The sequence below is a fragment of the Ambystoma mexicanum genome, chromosome 3q (genome assembly GCF_040938575.1).
Source record: "Ambystoma mexicanum isolate Mex_15411 chromosome 3q, UKY_AmexF1_1, whole genome shotgun sequence".
NCBI classification, from domain to species: domain Eukaryota; kingdom Metazoa; phylum Chordata; class Amphibia; order Caudata; family Ambystomatidae; genus Ambystoma; species Ambystoma mexicanum.
This window is the reverse complement of record NC_090926.1, coordinates 782,357,143-782,375,705: the sequence shown is the minus strand read 5'-3', so window position 1 is coordinate 782,375,705 and position 18,563 is coordinate 782,357,143. Positions and strand designations below refer to the sequence as shown.

Genomic DNA, 18,563 nt, shown 5'->3' with positions numbered 1-18,563 from the left:
AAGCATTTAGGTCAGCTCAATTGCTACCTTATGCAGTTGAAATTCAGGTTAAAGAGGAAGTCACCATCCCAGAAAGGACCCGACAATTCTCCCTGGAAGTGAAAGTTAAAAGAGGACAAAAATTGAAAAACCCTGATGGTTATATTCATCTAAATGCTTCTCTCCAACAGCAAGGGTTGGGGGTAAACCCAACACCATTAGTCAACATAGAACATGACACCATTCCAGTAGAGGTGGATAACAGCGACTTAAAGAGTATTACTCTAGCTGCAGGCACCATTATTGGAATGGCGGTTGATGACCGACATTTCTCCATTGATTTAGCAAAGGAGCTGTTAGGACCAATCCCCAAGGACTGTTTTGACAGTGACAGTGATGACAATACAACACCAGACAGGATCTTTACCCGGCATGGGGGAAACTTCCTGGTGTAAACTTCCTTCCCTTATGGTAAGGAAGATGTGACTAGTGACTTTGGGGGGGATGAGGTGATTTTCCAATCCGTGAGGACTGCCTTCCCCCCCTGAAGCCACCAGTCAAATCAGCACTCTGACCAGGGACTTCTCCAACCAGCTGGAGGAGGCCACTGAGATAGCAAAACCAGAAGTCTTTCCAGGCTTCAGGCAGATGGTGGAAGAGAGAGTCAACCTAGCTGATGCCTGTGTGACTCTGGAACAGAAGCAAAAGTTGAAACAAGTTTTCTTGGATTTCCAAGATCTCTTTGCGATAGACTTATATGACTGGTCGCACCGACATCCACACAACAACAATTCCCACGGACCCTGGCATGACTACAGTGTTTGTGACGCAATATCGCTTGCCTCTCGCATCCATGGAGTCCCTTACTGAAATAATGAAGAACCTTGAGTCCCGGGGGATAATCCGTCCAGTACACAGCACCTTCAATAGTCCGGTGCTGGGAATATTGAAGCCAAACGGCCAGTGGAGACTCTGCGCCAACCTTAGGGAGCTCAACAAACGGGTCAATACTTCCCGATGGCCTCTGCCCTACATTGACCAAGGGCTGGCCCAGATTCAGGGGTCATAGGTATTCACTGCAATAGACCTGACCAATGGATACTGGACCGTGCCCGTCAGTAGGGAGGACCAATACAAACTGGCTTTAACCTTTGGGGGCCAGCAGTATGCATGGACCCGAACTCCCTTCGGATACCTCAACTCCGGCAATGAATTCAACATTTTCCTACATAAGGCCATGCTCGACCTGGGTGCAAGGGGTAACCTGGCTTATGTAGATGATGTCCTCATCAAAAGTTCATTTGTGGAGGAACACATAGCGGAGATCCGTTATGTTCTGAGACAGTTGAGGGCCGCCGGAGCAAAACATTCCTTTCAGAAAGCACAGTGGTGTAGAACCCGTGTTAATTTCTTGGGGCATGAGATTACTCCTCAGGGTCTCTGTCCCCTGGAAAAGAAAGTGGAAGCACTTCAGAAACTGAAAGACCCCACAACCCTGCGGGAACTAAGGAGCCTCCTTGGACGGACTAATTACAGCAGAAAGTTCATTGAGGGCTACACAGATCACCAGACCCCTGATTCATCTCTTGAGGGGGGGGCAAGTGGGAATGGGGTCCAGAACAATCCGAGGCAGTAAGACAGCTCAAAAGAAGCCTCTCACAAGCGCCCTGCCTAGCTTACCCTTTCAGAAACAAGGAGTTTTTCTTGGAGACAGGGTTCTCTAATACATGTTTGACTGCAGTATTATATCAAAAGCATGACAAGGGGTCAATAAGGTAATCTCCTATGCGAGCAAAACTTTATCCTCTGTGGAGGAAAAATTCAACGACTGTGAGAAGGCACTCCGGGCAACGGTGTGTGGGCATTGAAGAATTACCACCCGTTTATCCAGGGGGGACACATCATAGTGGAGACTCCACACCAGCCTCTGCAATATCTCCAAAGTGACAGAATCCGGGCCGGAAATGTGAGTAATTCCCGAATTACTTCCTGGATTCTGTCAATGCAAGGCTTTCCTGTGGAGGTCAGATATGGCCAAAACAAGAAGAGCCCCCTCGCGCAAGGTCTGGCTGACTTGCATGATTGTGCCAGAGAAAACTGTCTCGAGGACGAAAGTCTAAAAATCAAGGACAACATGGAGGCATACCTTAATTCCCCACACAAAGTGTTTGAAGAAGACAAGTGTGAGGGAATGCCCACTGTCTATGTGGATGGATGCTCTTACCATGTTGACAACAACGGGGAAAAAGAACTTGTGGCCAGCGTAGGGAATGCATGGGTGAATGAGTCCCCAGAACCCTCCGCTGGATACAAAATTGTTCCTCGAAGTAGTCCGGGGCAGAATAGATGGCTGTGTATCAAGCCATCCACACTGCTGTCCAACACCAACTCCACAAACTGGTCATAATCACAGATTCAGATTATGTACGGAACGGGTTTGTGGAGCACCTGGTTAATTGGAAAACCAAAGGCATGTTATGTGCTAATAACAAACCCTTGAAGCATGGGAAGTTAATCCAAAATATTGATGATCTGGTCACCTCGAATGGGATGACCATCTATTGGAAAAAGATCAAGGGTCATTCCAAAGTAGTGGGACCAGACAAAACTGGAAATGACTTAGCTGATCAGCTGGCCAAAACCGGGGCCATCCAAGGGAATCTAATAGAGATTGAGTCCCTGTTGGGGGAGATCCAGGTCACTGCTATCACTAGGTCCCAGACAAATGCTCACAATGATCTTTCAACTGCACAATGGAGTAAGGAGACCCCAGATGCTGATTTGATAATGGCTCAGAAAGGGGATCCAATAATTGGTAAGTTTTACCAACACATTGAGGACCCTGAGAACTTTCCCCTGACGGATACCGATTACATTGGGAAAGAGGACCTTAGAGTGTTGATGAAATGTCCAAAAATGTTCTGAATCCAAGACGGTTTGTTGGTAAGGAAATCCCAAGCTGGCCATGATCAGTGGGTGGTCCCTCCCTCATTCCGAAGCCTAATGTTAAGTCACGCCCAATATACGGCCACCGCCGGTCATAGGGGGTTTCACACAACACTTGAGATCTTAAGAGAGGTTGCATACTGGCCACACATGGGGCAGGACCTCGACCAATACTTGAAGGGGTGTCTTGGGTGTGCACAATTTCAGCCAACATCCCTCACACACCGTGCGCCTCTCCAAAAGAGGGGGATGACACTACCATGGTCAGATTTGCAAGTCGACTTCATAGGCCCCGTGATTCGCTCCTCTAGGGGGAATAAGTACATGTTGACGGTGACATGCTTATTTACCAAATGGGTGGAATGTCTCCCGGCCCCAAACTGCAAGGCAGAAACAGCAGCTGCCCTGATGATCAACCACATCTTTTCGCCGTTTGGTCTACCCCAAAGGATTGAGTCAGACAGAGGTAGCCATTTTACCAGCGAAGTAATGACTAAGATGTGGGAGATACTGGGGGTTAAAAGGAAGCGACACATTGCTTACCAGCCAGCCTCTTCTGGTGCAGTTGAACGTTACAACAAAACCATTGTGAGCATCTTAAAGAAGTTTGTGGCAGATTCTGAGCAAAGTTGGGATATCCGATTACCTCTGGTCCTAATGGCCATCAGATCTACCCCTTCATCTGCAACTAAAATGTCACCATTTGAGCTGATGACTGGACGCAAGATGGTGCTTCCCCAGCATTTGCTCTACAGGACCCAAGAACAGACATTGATAAATGCCTCCACAACTCATGAGTATGTGGAGAATTTAAGGAAACACCTTCAACATGCTTTTGTCTATGCTCAGCGGAATCTAGAAAGATCAGCTGATAGCATGAAGACCCATTACGATTTGAAAACTACCATGAAAGAATACAATGTGGGAGACCGGGTCGATCTATACAATTTCCAGAGGAACCAGGCCAAACAGCGAACATTTCTGCCTACATGGCAGGGACCTTTTGAAATTATAGACAAGATCTCCCCAGTCGCCTACAAGATCTGCATCCCCAAAGGTAGTTCGGTGGAAGGGGAAGACAAGTGGGTCCATACCAATAAGCTGAAGTGTTGCCATCCCAGGCACACTCTGCAGCAACTGGAGGAGTCCTCTGCAATACCAGAGGGGGCCGCTCCAGAGTAATACAGTTCCAACCCTAAAATATTCCACATATAGCCTATTAAATTCTATGATTATTGAATGCAAATGTTTCCTGATGTATAAAATGTATATGTCCACCCCACTATATCAATAGTGGGGGAGAAATGTCTACGAATAGGTATTGCCGCTTTGCTTTGTCATCCTAGGAGAAAGAAAACCTGGAGACTGACCACGGAAGACGACCTGGGGACCGGGAGCAAAGATCCGAGGGGCCCGGGGTACCGCCTAATACTCCCATCAGGACCGGCGAGAAGAACCGATCGATCCACCCTGATGGAGGAAAATATGTCATCTGCGGAATCGGAAGAAGATGATGCGGACATCCCAGTGCGTGGATCAAAACATCCTTTGCACCCGACTCCCCCTCGACTCGAAATCAAAGTGCAGTCGGGCGGGGGGGCTTGTTGAGTGTCTTGACCCACGTTCAAGTTATTATGCTGCAACATTTGGTGCTGTGAGCTCAGAAAATCCAAGATGGCCGAAAAGGCCCACATTGCGCCAGAATCCAGGAGAACCGCGCAGTTTTGCGCACACCAAAATGGTCGCCCGACCTGCGACCAACCAGTGCAAAGAAAGATGGTTCTGTTCAAAATCTGTTTTTATTAATGTCAAAAATTGCTAAGATCATGGGCCCGAAACCACCAAACAAAAATCCAACTCTGGTTGAGTGTTTTACTTTACTGCGGATCCACATCAATGCTATGTCAAGCAAGGATCATATACTATCATATACTATCAAGTAAAATCCTTTCTTTTTGAAATGTATTCATTCAAGACAGCTGTCAAAAATAGGTGCAGTACCGGCATTGGACACTAGCCGGCGCTAGCGATCTAAACTCTGATAGGAGAACTGTATTTCAAGAGTTGCTAAAGGATCCTGAGCTAGCTGGGACTTCAAAGGCTTGCTGATTAATGAACATTCTTAACACCTGCTTTCCCAGATGGCAGTCTGATTCAATTAACAGTTCAGAGACCCACACAACAGCCCAGGATATCACATGGGCCTGTTGATTCAGAGGGAGGAGTTTCCCCTGCAGCCTGCAGGACACAGCACAATAGACCCTTTCAATTGAATAGAAATGCAGATTAGGGTGTAACTGTCCACAGCTGCCCTGCCAGGAAGGAGAGGCCTGTGATCTCTGACTCACCAAGTTCTGGGGGGCGGGCCAGACTGGTATGTGAATTCAATTAAGGGCAAATGTATGTTTGATTAAATTGCTTATAAAATCTTGTATTAAGCTCACAGAAATTTACAATTTGGGGGTCCTTAAAATGGAAATGCCCTCACGATTTGAGACCAAACTCCACTTTGTGCGGTGTTCTGGGACCGAACCCCGGTATTTATTAATATTGCAGACACAGGGTTTATGCTAGAGACATAGTAAATTACTGTAATCTGCCCAGAAGGGGGGTGTACCTCTGTGTAAATTCGGGTAAAAGTCAAATATTGGAAAATCAATCAAAAATGAAAATAAGTTGTCATTTCTGAACCCAAGCTCTTAGGAAGATCACAGTTGGGCAAGAATGTACCTTAATTCATCTGCAATGTGTACATGTAATTTCAACAAACTGTGTATCTGGGAAATATGTGTTTTGGGTAAAATTGATTTTTCTAAGTAAAAGCAAAGGGGCGTTTCTTCAATAGATTGTAAAATGATGACTGACTCTGACACACTATCCCTTCTCAAATCAGGTCACAGAGAATCCTTGACCTATCAAATCATGAGAGGGTTGGGCATGCAGAATGAGCCGACCCACCCACTTTCAAAACACATAAAAAGAGACCACTTTGGACAGGCAGGACACTCACTTTCCATTTTCTTGCGAAGCACTCTGCCGGACCAGACAATATCCAGAAGGACCATCTCCAGAACTTAGAATCCAGACTTCAGAACTTTTTCAGCAGGCCTCAAAATCTTTTGCAAATTATTCAAACAGCCGGGCTGAGCTGTTTGATTCTACCTAGAACCCTGTGCCAGTACCCAGAAAGCAGTGCTGTATCCAGAATCCACTTGATCCAGACCAGCAGAACCAGAGACCCAGACCAGACCGCTGCGAGCAGAACCAGAAGCCGCCAGAAGTCCAGTCCAATCCTGACTCGATCCGTGATGATGTTGCATTCCTGTCCAAAATTAGGAGTGAGTATCCAGCCAGAACTGTGCAGAACCCATCTCTTAGTTTAAAATAATCTGATTCAAAACATTTGAACCTGTCCAGGGAACTGCATCATAGGAATCGTGTGTTCATTCTGTCATTTCAAAGCTGTAAAAGTGTCATTTTGTCATTCTGAAGTTTACTTTCATTTCGAGAACTATCTCCACAAAATCGTCCGTATCTCTGGAACCCCGTGTGCTAGGAATGAGATTTAACTTTCATTTTAAAGCTAAGATTCTAAGCTTTCCAATAAGCCTTTCTACTCCTTATAGTTTTTCCGTAATCGCGCTCGACGCACTCGGAAAAAGTGCCACGATTTGCGATTTGGTCCAATTAGCTCCTGTCAAAATAGCCGCTTTTGCTTGAACTGCTAAAATTTGTTTTCAACCTGCTAATCCCTCATTGAGCATTGCCAGTGTGACTTGAACTAATCTTAAATAGCTATCACCTACCCTGAACCTCCTACAGGGAAGTAAAATCATTTTTAGCATATTTTTCCCTTCTTTGCATACCACATTTAAAAGTACTTGTGCTTGTGTTTAAAACCATCCCTGTTTCTCTAAGATTGCTAGGGGGAACTGAAATTCGTATTGTATTGTGATTGTATTCCTGAAAACCATGTACTTTACTTCCATCTCCTTATATTGCATAGGGGGGGAGTGAATTGCCACAAGGGGAAAAGTGAACATATTATCTCTTGTGAAACCCTATCATTTATTTCTGTACTGCATTCTTTCCATCATTGTTTTTCCTTGAAAACATAAAAGCATTCTCAGTTACCTTTTCCTTCCTATACCAACTCCTAAGTCATTAAATAAGCGTACAATTGTAATATTATCCGTTGTTGTTCACCGCCATATTCTTAAGTGTGATATCAAATATTAATTTATTATAAAAGTGTGATATATATTGTTTAATTTTTCCAATAAATCTTTTAAATTGCAAAACAAACCTACTTCTTGGCTCAGTGAGGTCAGGGGGATACAAAGAGAGTGGCCTTATATAAGGGTTTATCATCCAGAGTATAACTTGTCATTCAAATATATAAATAAGGGCTTCCCTTGGGCGTCCCAGACGAGGCACTGACTTAGTGGGATTGCTGAATTGAAGTCACTTAACAGATCCGAGAAGCCTCCAGTGTCATACCCATTGTTTTGACACTAGTAACTACTTGGATGGGGGACTCCTTTATTGTGAAAGACTCGTAGCTGGATGGTAGTTTGGCCCTGGCATTATTGGACCCAAAAGCCATCAGCTCCGTTTATTTTCCCATTTAAACACATCCAGTTGTGGTCCATCCATTGTTCAATGGTATTGTAAAGTTCGTTCACCATTTTGTTGTCTTTCGTGTGGTCTCCACTCCGTTCTACTACCAGCTGTGTGTCGTCAGCATAATTAGTAAAAAAAAAAAGGCGTTTATGTTGTCTAAGGCTTCACATAGGAGGCGTATGTATACGTTGAAAAGTAGTGGAGAGAGACTAGCTAACTGTGGAACGCTACAGATAATGTTAGACTCACTAGAGAATGTATTTCCCAGTGTACCCTAGAGATTCGGTCTGCTAAGAATGACGTTAGCCAACCTACGGCTTCCTTAGAACAGTTGGCTATTCTCTCTAGTGCCTCTTGTAATAGCTGATGGTCTAGTAAATCGAAAGCAGCACTCCGGTCTAGCAGGATAAGAATTGCCCTTTTCAATGATACTCAGCATTTTAGTCTGTAAATCCAGCATCGCCGTTTCAGTGCTGAAATGTTATTGAGAAAAAGCAGAGGATGGGAGAGGGGAGTGTGATGAAGGGGGGGGGGAGTCTGGGTGGACACAAGAAGAAAAGGAAAAAGAAACAGTCCTACTTTCCATAAAAGAAAGTCAGTCATTGGCACCAAAGACACTATGACCTGCAATAGCAAGAGAGCCAGAGCTCGATTCTGAAGATGGTGCACATTTAGAAAAGTGTTGTTCATGACAGAACAGCACTATATTCAGCTTCAGCAGGAAAGGAGCGAGCTTACATGGAATCCGCCTCTTTTATTCACAGTTTGTCCTCGCCTTACACTGACGCATGTGTGAGTGCGTTCTGCAGGCAAAGCATCCGTTTGTTACCATTAAAATGCGACCTAAACTCCAGCATTTCATGAGGCGTCCTTTCTCCATAATAGAGGACGCCTTCATTCCGAAGGATTCAAATTATCTTTCAAAACAATCTTTTCATTTACCTGGGTTCAGATCTGCAGGTGATTTAGAAACAGGCCAGACGATGGTGAAGCCAGCCCAGTAAGAAGAAACAATTGCCAGCACCAGTATTTTACACCACGTGACTATAATTACAGAATCATGTGGTGTAATGGATTATGCATGGCTTGAAGCGTGATTCGCCTATCGACCTCAAAAGGATGAAAGGCTGAGTTTGACCCTGCCGGGATTCGAACCTGCGTCAGCAGGGTCTGCACACAGATGTCAAAGCCTTGCTGTGCTATCAGACCATACTTTTTCTATGTCCGCTTCACATTTCCACTTTATGGAAAGTGGGACAAGGATCTGCAAGGTCAGCAACACTTTTTGTGATGTATAATGTTGTCTTGGACTTGTTCACAGGCAGTGTACTGCGCATCCTACCCCGCGCAGCGCTCTTTAAGCACATCCACTTTACAAGGCTTCACCATGCAGCTTCCACAGCACCTCCACCTCCACACCCCTCATACTGCTGCCCTCCGAACAGCAGAGGGGTTATTTGGCAGGAGGAATGTCAGATTAGTAGGTCACATTCCCTGAGCTTGTAAATTACAGCCCTCAGTGTTAAGCTATACAACTGAAATATAATTGCCTCCCCTGAATGACACGCCTGGGGGAAATCACTCAACATAGTAATGAATACATTTCAACAGATTAGAGCAAGCAGAATTTAAAGGACCTCTTTTAGGTACACAAGCTCTTCTCCAGCTGCACGGATTCTTTGCATCGGATTAAGCAGGATGTAGCCCCCTTTAGCCTTGGACGTGCAAGTAGGCAATATTTTCCAAACTTTCACCACATCATTTACAAAACCTGAATGTTCTTGGGATTCCGAACGTCCCTGCTATATACATTAGGACCGGCGTTATTCCCTAACACAGGTTTTCTGATATATGTTGGTGCGATGTCTTTCCTTGGGAAGGGATTAATGCATTCGCAATATATTCGGCGTCTGCATCTTAGCTTCACAGCACGTAACTGGTAACTCACTGGCAAACTAGCATCCCCTCAGAATTCAGGCAAGTCGACACCCAAAAGAGGAATCGGGCCGCAAAATCTCCAACATCATTCCTGATTCCCCTCATCTAGGCATCTACCTACTTAGATTTCTTCAACCGGATATCTCTTGATAAGGGATAACAGGTGGTATCCAGTCCAGCTGGTGTTTTACGAAAAGCCAACCTGCAACGGGCAGTTTCAACAGCAGTCTTATATGACGTCCGTTCCAAATCCAACCTACTCTTTTGGATAAAGGTGCATTTGTGGAGAAGAAAAACACATTTCCAAATCCCTCCCACCCCCACTCAATCGAAGTTGATGGCTGAGGAGAGGGTCACGATCTCACTCCAATGGAGCATAATAGGAGTAGCCTTTCCCTGTACTGCCCACCTCAGATCCCAAGCTATTCGGGCGTTTCCTCCCTTAGCCCCCCATAGCTCGACCTATATCATTCAACATATATAGGTGTCCCAGTTTAACTTTTGATCGAACATAATCCCAAAGTAGACTGAGGGCCGGCTACTTTCCAGGAGTCATGCCCATCAATAATTTTTTATGTAAGGAAAAGGTGGTAGTTTGGTCTCTTTTTATGTATTATTAATTTTGTTTCCAATGCGAGGCAAAACAGTCCAACGCTCTCAAAATCAACAGAAGCAGAATCAAGGAACACACGGCATAGCATATACACGTGAACCCCACCCAGTTTAGGTGGGAAAGTCTGTGTTCTATTTTTCAATTGGCCGGTGGGTCTGCCATGCACACATTAAACAGGATTTGCCCTAATCTGACACGCAGCCAGGACTCAGTGTGCAATGCATTCATAAGTGTTAGTCATTTTGTAAGAATTTCCCATGATTGAAGTTTCCTCTGCAGATTCACCCTGTGATTGGAATCGAAAGCATTTCTAGCAGTCTGACAAACAAGCAAAAAGAGAACTTCTTTATCTTGATGTTCTCTATAGGCCAAGTAATACATACTGTTATCCTTAGTGGCCCTATGTTTCATACAGCTGATCTGTAACCGAGGAATTCATTGCAGCGAAGATGCCTATGTTCTTAATTCTTGTAATAAGATCTGCGCAAAAATATTTTCCATAGCCCCTATTCCGATCCCTTCTTATGGATTAGTTTGAAAATACTACATCACTGTGTACCCGGGATTTGTTCTTATTTGGGGATAACTAGAAAAGATTACATGAAGCTGGGACTAACCATTTGATTGTGTCTTCATGGTGTTGGCAGAAAGACCATCTGGGCCAGGTGCCCTTGAGGATTTTCATCATGTTGTGGCTTCCCTGTTTGGCATTCACAGTAAGCTCTGGTTGATCTTCTCCATATGAAGGCCACTCCCAGTAAGCCCCAGCTTGACCTTCCAAGAAAGCTCCCAACATCACATTCATTAAGCTCAGAGTTTCATATATTCAGTGAGGTCCCTGTTTAGCAATTGCTGTAAGTTTGGTATTTCTAGAAGCTACCCATGTGACACCGCCCCAATGTGAGTTTTACATTTCAAGAAAGCTTGAAATTCCCAGTAATAGCCCAGTTTGACATCCTCTGTAAACTCTGTTGGAAGTTCAATGTTAAGATCTCAGTTTGAGAATGGCAGTAAGTTCCCAGTTGGAATTTGAAAACAAGCTTAGCATTCTCCATAAACACCCAGTCTGACATTCCTAGTAAACTCCCAGTTTGACAATAAGCACGTTTGACATTCCCAGTAAGCACCCAGCTTATTGGTAATATTAAGCTTAAAGTCTCTTCTCATTAAGCTTCCAGTTTGACACACTAAGTGTCTGGTTTGAAATTCCCAGAAAACACCCAGTTTGACATTTCCACAAATAACAAAGTTTTCAATTCCAATTAAGCACCCTAGTTTGACATTCCAAGTAAATACCCATTTTGACATTCCCATAAAGCTTTTAGCTCGACGTTCCAAGTGGGCCAGATGTTCCTAGAAGCTCTCTGTTCGAAATTCACAGTAAACTCCGTGTTTGTCTTTCTCAGAAATCTAACAGTTAAAAATTCCTTGTAGCCTTTGGCATTCCCAGTAAGCTCCTCATTTGACAACCCGAGCAATCTCCCAATTTGTAATTTTCACTAACCTTCACACAATTAAGCATGACATTCCCAGTAAGCTCCTAGTTAGAAATTCCAAGTAAGCTCCCAATTTTACATTACTAGTAAGCTTGCAGCTTTACAATGCCAGTAAGTACCTTGCCTGGCATTGCCCGCAAACTTGCCATTCCCAAAACCCACCCAGTCTGACATTCCCAGTACACTCCCAGGTTGTCATTCTTAGTAAGTACCCTGGTTGACATTTCCAATAAGTTCCATGTTCCAAGATTGACATTCACAGTCACCTCCATATTTGACATTCCGAGTTTGCTCCCAGTTTAATATTTCAAGTTCGCTCCCAGTTAGGCAATCGTGGTAAAAACCCAATTTGGCACTCCCACTAAACACCTAGCATGTTATTCCCAGTAAGCATAACATTCCCCATATGCTCAAAGTTTAACATTCCCAGTAGATTCGTTTGACATTCCCAGCAAGCGTGACATAAGCTCCCAGTTTGAAATTCTCAGTAAGTTTCCAGTTTGGCATTGCCAGTAAGCTGACTGTGTGACATTTCATATATGCTCCTAGCTTGATATGACCAGTAAGCACCCAATTTGACATTCACAGCAAGCACCCATTTTGAAATTCAGTATAAGCTCACTTTGACATCCATAGTAAGTTTGCCATTCCCAGGTAAACTCTGTTTGATATTCCCTTAATACACACAGTTTGACATGTTATTAGTAAGAATGCTATTCCCACGTAAGCTAAACCTTGTAATGTATGCATGCACACCTAACTAATATTCTCTCCGGAAAACTCTCGGTAGATTAAAGAAAGCTCCGGGTGCATGGGAGGAATACAGGCCCTGACACGAGGTCTACACAATACACAATTAATACAAAGTGGCTATCATATAAGACACTCCCGTCCCCTGCACACCTACATAACTGAACGTACAGTCAACAATTTAGAAAAATAGTTAATGCTTTTTAACATATATAAGCAATCAAAACGCACATGTTCACATATACATATGCCTCAATGTATCCAGTATCAACTTTAACAAGTGTTCCACTTAAATAAGTACATTTCGATTTTAAACCAAAATGAAAAACACATTTTTACAAAAAAGACAAGTGCTCCTTAATATGAAGTCGTTGTTTCTCTGGCCCAACGCGTTTTCGCGGAGTGATCCCCTTCTTCAGGAGCAAGCAATTTCTGAAACAACATATCTAAAGGATCCATATCAGACCCATACTTTCAAAGATTATACAATTTTAGTCACAGACATGATATTGATCAACCATAACAGCGGTACCTTCCCCATGTAGTTACATCCACTCTCAACAATAATTGTTCCATCCATGTTATTCTCAAGGTAACTGTGCCATTCCAGTATGCCATTAAATTACCCTGAGATCAGCAATCCATACCCGTGTGTTAGTACGTAGCCACTATCGGCTCTCTGTAAGGCTGTTCCTCTATGATCACAAAGAGTGCCACCTCTAACCCCGTGATCAATATTACATAGAACTCCACATACCTTTGACCTGATATCCGAGGACCAGTGTGAAGTAAACCTAGATTGCAGAGAAAGTAGAACAAGATCTGGGCAAACCAATCTCAGGCCAGTCACTTTAAGAGTAATGTTGCAACATTGGCACCCATTCCCTACCTGCAATCACAGGCAGTTGTCTAGGTGCTGTTTAGCTAGTAAGATATTGTTCAATATATAACTAAGAGCCTCCTCTCCGTACAGACTCTCCTGTCAAAATTCACATGCTTCAATTTCCAACTGTCCTGCAATAACCGGTAAGGTTTAGTGATAGCCTGTGTATAGTAATCAATCTGCAATCACTTCCCACTCCTAACATACATTCTCAAACCAAAGTTACATGATGTCGAAGTATTCTATGTTTAAATAGAGCCAGCTGCAGCTGTATTCTCTCTCAAAGCTTTGCAGTGTCTCCTTCTCACAGTGCGTCATGTGAAAGTACGCGTGACCGGGCTGAAGCAGGAAGCAATTTGTCCGCTTCGGTGTCTCCAGACAGTGCACGCCTCTTGTATCTAAGGTCCTACGTGATGGCAATCACGTCTTTAATTCTGAGTAAATACATGCAGTCACCACGGGATAATTAATTTTACTCCACGTTTTTGTCGTTTAAAGAGAAGATATGCCATTCTGCATGTAATTACCCAAACTGCTATGCAGACTGCATTGTTGTATATTCTGTACTGGCCTCACCCCTTCTTGTTTTGTACTATTATAGGTATCTGCTCTTTAGTATGCGCCTATAGTGTAAAAGTGGGTACATTCTAGAGGGTATTATTCATGCAGCTGCTCAAAGTGGTATACGGACTTCATTCTGCATATTATTCTATTACCACCTCCTATTTACACTGCTTAGTTTTCTGCAATCCAAAGGATTCTCGAGGCATAGTTATATAGGTGTTCCAATTCAACCACTGACTTAATGCTTTAACTCATTCATAGTATCACTGACCTCATTCTGCATATTCTTCCATTCCAACACCCCATCCTGTACTAAAGCTACATAAATATCCTTGATCTGAAGACTTCTCAATGCATCATTATACAGATGTTCAAATCATACGAGGTCTATATGCTTTAAGTAGTCAGCCTCAGTTGTGTCGTATATAGACCTACATACCCATCTCTGCTCAAGTAGTCTATTCATCTGTTGACTCTGCACCCATGTGTGCCATATTAACTACATATTTATGCCATCTAACATCCACCTCTCTGATAGCTCTTCAGGGATAGCACTCTGCTAAACCATCTAGATCATGTTTACTCATGTCCTAATGATATTACTCAACTCAACCTCCATTCGATGCATGGTACACCACCTCTCTACTCTGACTTTCCTAACAACTAGATAAAGCAATTCGGTGAGAAGTCCTCATTCATCCCCCTTGGTTGTTGTGTATCGAGGAGGCCTATCCAATACATGTCTCTCTGTATGAGACGTGTATTAAAGTCCCCCCCCCCCCTGGGTGGTCATCTCACCACTTCCAGAATTGTGAACTGCATTTGAGCTATTGAATGTCTCTGATCTTTAAAATGTCTTGCCATTGGTGATTTCATGTTAGCACACCTTATATTAGATTTATGTTCATTCCATCGCTCGCAGGCCGTTCTTGAAGTTTGTCCGATGTATAGCAGCCCACATGGGCACTTGATGCTATATATCACCCCAGTTGACCTGCAGATTGCAATGTCTCTGAGATATATCTTCTTGCCCTTCAGGGTGAGTGATGTAATCTCCTTTTGACACATTATTGCAATGGCTACATGCCAAACTTATTTCTGAAGTCTGAGCCACATTTTTGTAATACCCTGCACTATAGCACCAAGACACCGCTAGACCCTGACATGGCTCATGTGGACGCTAGAAACCAGTGCTGTACACACCTGTGCTGTGACTGCTCCTCCACTCAATATCATCAATTTCTCATTTTTCAGTATTCCCACTGTTAGGCAGAAACCTGTGCAGTTCCCTTGGGCACCACTGCAAAAGATTTAGAACTACAGGTGTTGGAAGTAAACCCACTTGGTAGCAGCCTATACCACCCAGATTTACCTGGTAGCTGTGGCTGAGCAGTCAGACTTCCCTCAAGAAGAGTTAGGCAGTATGCAAAGTATACACAATAGGCACTCAGACACAATAGCACAAGCAAACACTGACCAGAGCTTTGGTATCGAGGTATATAATTATTTATTTAAAAACACACTGATTGAAACACTCCAGCACTATTATTGTAAATCACTCTCAACACAGTTACTATTATTATATATACATCCCTTATTCCTTATCAGACAAGTCTTCGTTAACACCACTTATTTCCAGACAGAGGTGAGCGCTTAACTATAGATGGCACTCCAATAAGTTAAAGAAAAAGGGAGGGAAAAAGGCAGAATGTAGGAAAATACACCACACTAATACTTAGGAACTCTTAAGAAAAGCAGGAAAGTCAAAAGTTACTTGTGAGCCAAAGTCCATAGGCCGGGCCCTCTCTTGGAGAGAGCAGGGCACAAATGCACCCAAGATCACACAATGACAACAGGCTTAAAAAGTCTTGCAGGGAGTTCAGAAAGGTTTTAGTTAGGCTCAGAAAAGTTTAGCCAGGGTGTCCCAGGCTAACCCAGGTTCGAAAGCCAGGGGCTAAATCTACCCCGTACAGTCGGTTGCAAGGGAAGCCAGGCGGAACACGGTACCTTATGTGGAAAGGATCCTCCAGCGGGGGCAGTTGTTCCTGGCAGCGGGTGCAAGTCGCAGCATCGACCAGAGGAAGAGAAGATCTTGACGTGGAGGAAAGATGAAGGTCGTTGCACTGCCAGTGAAGAAACCAGCCACAGAGTTTTCCGGTTAAAGGTACTACCCTTTGATTCACGGTAGTGGTAAAACGTGGTATCCCGGTTGCCGGGGTGCTTGGCACAGGCAAGGCGGCCACGAGATGCTCCAGGAAGCGAAAAAGGAAGCAGACTGGTTATCCCCACCAGTCAAAGGAAGAAGGGAAAAGTGGTGAGACGGTTCAGCAGGGCTCCACCGGTGGTGTCATCGTAGCAGGTTGGCTCAGCTTCTCCCTCGTCGGATTCTTAGGTCCTGTGGCGACTTCTAAAGTTCCAGTCCCCAAAGCCCTGCTTTTATGCAGAAAACCCCCATTCACTCAGCATAGCTGTCACAAACATGCTAAGTGGTGAGCCGGCCGGCTCACCACTTGGGCCAATCAGGACAGAGTGCCACTTGAGTTGCCTAGGCAACTCAGTCCAGGGTGCCTAAATCCCCCTCCACCCCTCCTAAGTACCCCAGACAGAGTGGCACCACTATGGAGGGCTTCTGTGGAGAAGCCTGCCAAAAAGTGGAACAAAGGGCTCAACTTGGGTTGGAGTCACAGAAGCGAACACAAACGCCATTTTAGAACCGAGTTCTGGCAAAAAATACCAACCGGAGAATTAATATTAAATAAATAAACCGGCGGTATGTTCGAGGCTATAGGAATTAAATAATTAAAGTTGGTAGCCTCGAACAATGGGAAATCCCATAGAGATATATTCGCGGTCGAATATAAAAAGTAGTATCCACTGCCACCAGCCAAAACTCGATCAGGGGGACGGAGACGTGCCCCCTCGACTAACAAGACCCCGGGGCAATCGAATTGCCCCGGCCAGTACGTCCACAATATGATGGTTTGTACTGGTTCTGGTCAAAATTTGAAACTAGTAAAGTCAATGGTGACTTTACATGCCCTGGGAGACAGTAGTCAGTCCCAGGGTATGGAGTCTATATTGGGGGGTCGCTATAACACTCCTGTGTTACTGCACTGAGGGTGCTGTGTAACACACATCACAAAGACACATGAAGCCCTATGGAGTAAAAGGCCCCATAGCCCATTAAGCACATCTAGAGTCAAAGAAACGCACTCAAATCATGTCCAAGAGTGAGGGTAAAAGAGTCTCACTCTTGGCAGGAGAAATAATTAAACCCCAAAAATCCAGCAAAGCTGCTGGGGGACTCACTAGGTTAGGAAATTCAGCCTAAACAGAGAATTCTCCTTAACACCCACTAACCCCGCCCCATGCCAAAGCATCGAGATGGAGTATACTTCCCCTCTTACATTACAAATGAACAGCGGCACGAGAAAAAGGGAGATGTTGGTAACCTACACAGAAGGAGGGGCTGCAATAGAAAGAGATGGAAACGAAGGACTTCACGAATGCCATATTTGCGGAACAACGGGTCTGTAGCCAAACATTTTAGTGGGCTTGGGAAGGGGTAGAAGAAGAAGACAACAATTCTTGCATGCAATGTTTTTTTTTTCACATGTGTACAAGAATACTGGCTTATCTTCCTGCACTGGTAATGTCCGCCTCTGGTGTGCCTTGGACACACAGTTACATTTTTATTTTTCAACAGCAGGTTTTTTTCTTTACCAGATAGGGGTTCATAAACAGAGAGAGCTCTGATCCTTCAATCCAGTTTATCAGTTATCAGAAACAGGCATGATAAACAGAACAGACATAGAGTATAATAGTTTGCTTTCATAAGGTAACTCCTATTGTTTTTTTGCATTCATTTGTCTGTATTAATTCAGGGGCCTTGCAGCCATATACAATGAGATACCTCACGCCCCAAAACACTGTCCTTTCCATCCGCCAGTACCCTAATAATTCTATAGGTTGAGATCTACACCAAATGAATTTGATTTAAAGCTAAACTTGCACTGATGAAATCATATTTGTTAAGCCACATACTCAAACATTATTCGACATTCTTTAAGGAAATGAAAACACAGCATCATAAATCCAGTGTGTAACTGGTAAATACATTATTAATCATTAACACACGTGTCATGTGCCTAACCCCCAGTTCTAACAATAACATTTGATGTATTACTTCTCAAAACTTGTTTTAAATTCTTCATCGCATTAACCCCAATAGTGTTTCAAGTATAGTGCAGCGTGCACTCTATCGGTCTAAGATCCTGAAATGCTTGCATTTTAAGTTGTTTGTTTTTGCCATGCTAAACTACGCATGCATCCCAGACTGTTCTGCATCGTTCTTGGACTGTTCAATTCTTGAATACGGTAGTGTCGGCCATCATAGTTACAGCTTCAAGGCCTTTTCCAATGCCTGATTGCAGTTCAAACTGGTAGTGGCTGCCCATTCATGGATATCTCACAGCTAGCATGCCACAGAATCATGGAGGTGCCAGCTCGGACAGTGTTAAAGTCAGGGACGCACCCTGCCTTGTGGGCAACAACAGCAACAAACTGGAACGCATGCACCCAGCTTCGACCGGCTCAAACAACTCCTGTCCCTCCCCCGACAATAGCTAGCGTGATGCAGGCTGTGTGCATGCTTTTTAAGAGTCATTGCATCGAATGCAATAGCATTGAATGCCATACTAGAGAAAAAAAAGCATCGAATGCATTAAAAAAAGAATTTTATGTAGGGGGTCGCCCCCAACCACCCTTTTTC

At 44.0% G+C, this 18,563-nt stretch overlaps 1 protein-coding gene across 3 annotated transcripts in view; it reads left to right on the top strand.

Annotated features, from left to right (window-relative positions):
• LOC138582988 (monocarboxylate transporter 6-like) overlaps positions 1-18,563 on the top strand; it is an 863,635-nt gene that overhangs the window by 758,529 nt on the left and 86,543 nt on the right. The window lies entirely within an intron of this gene.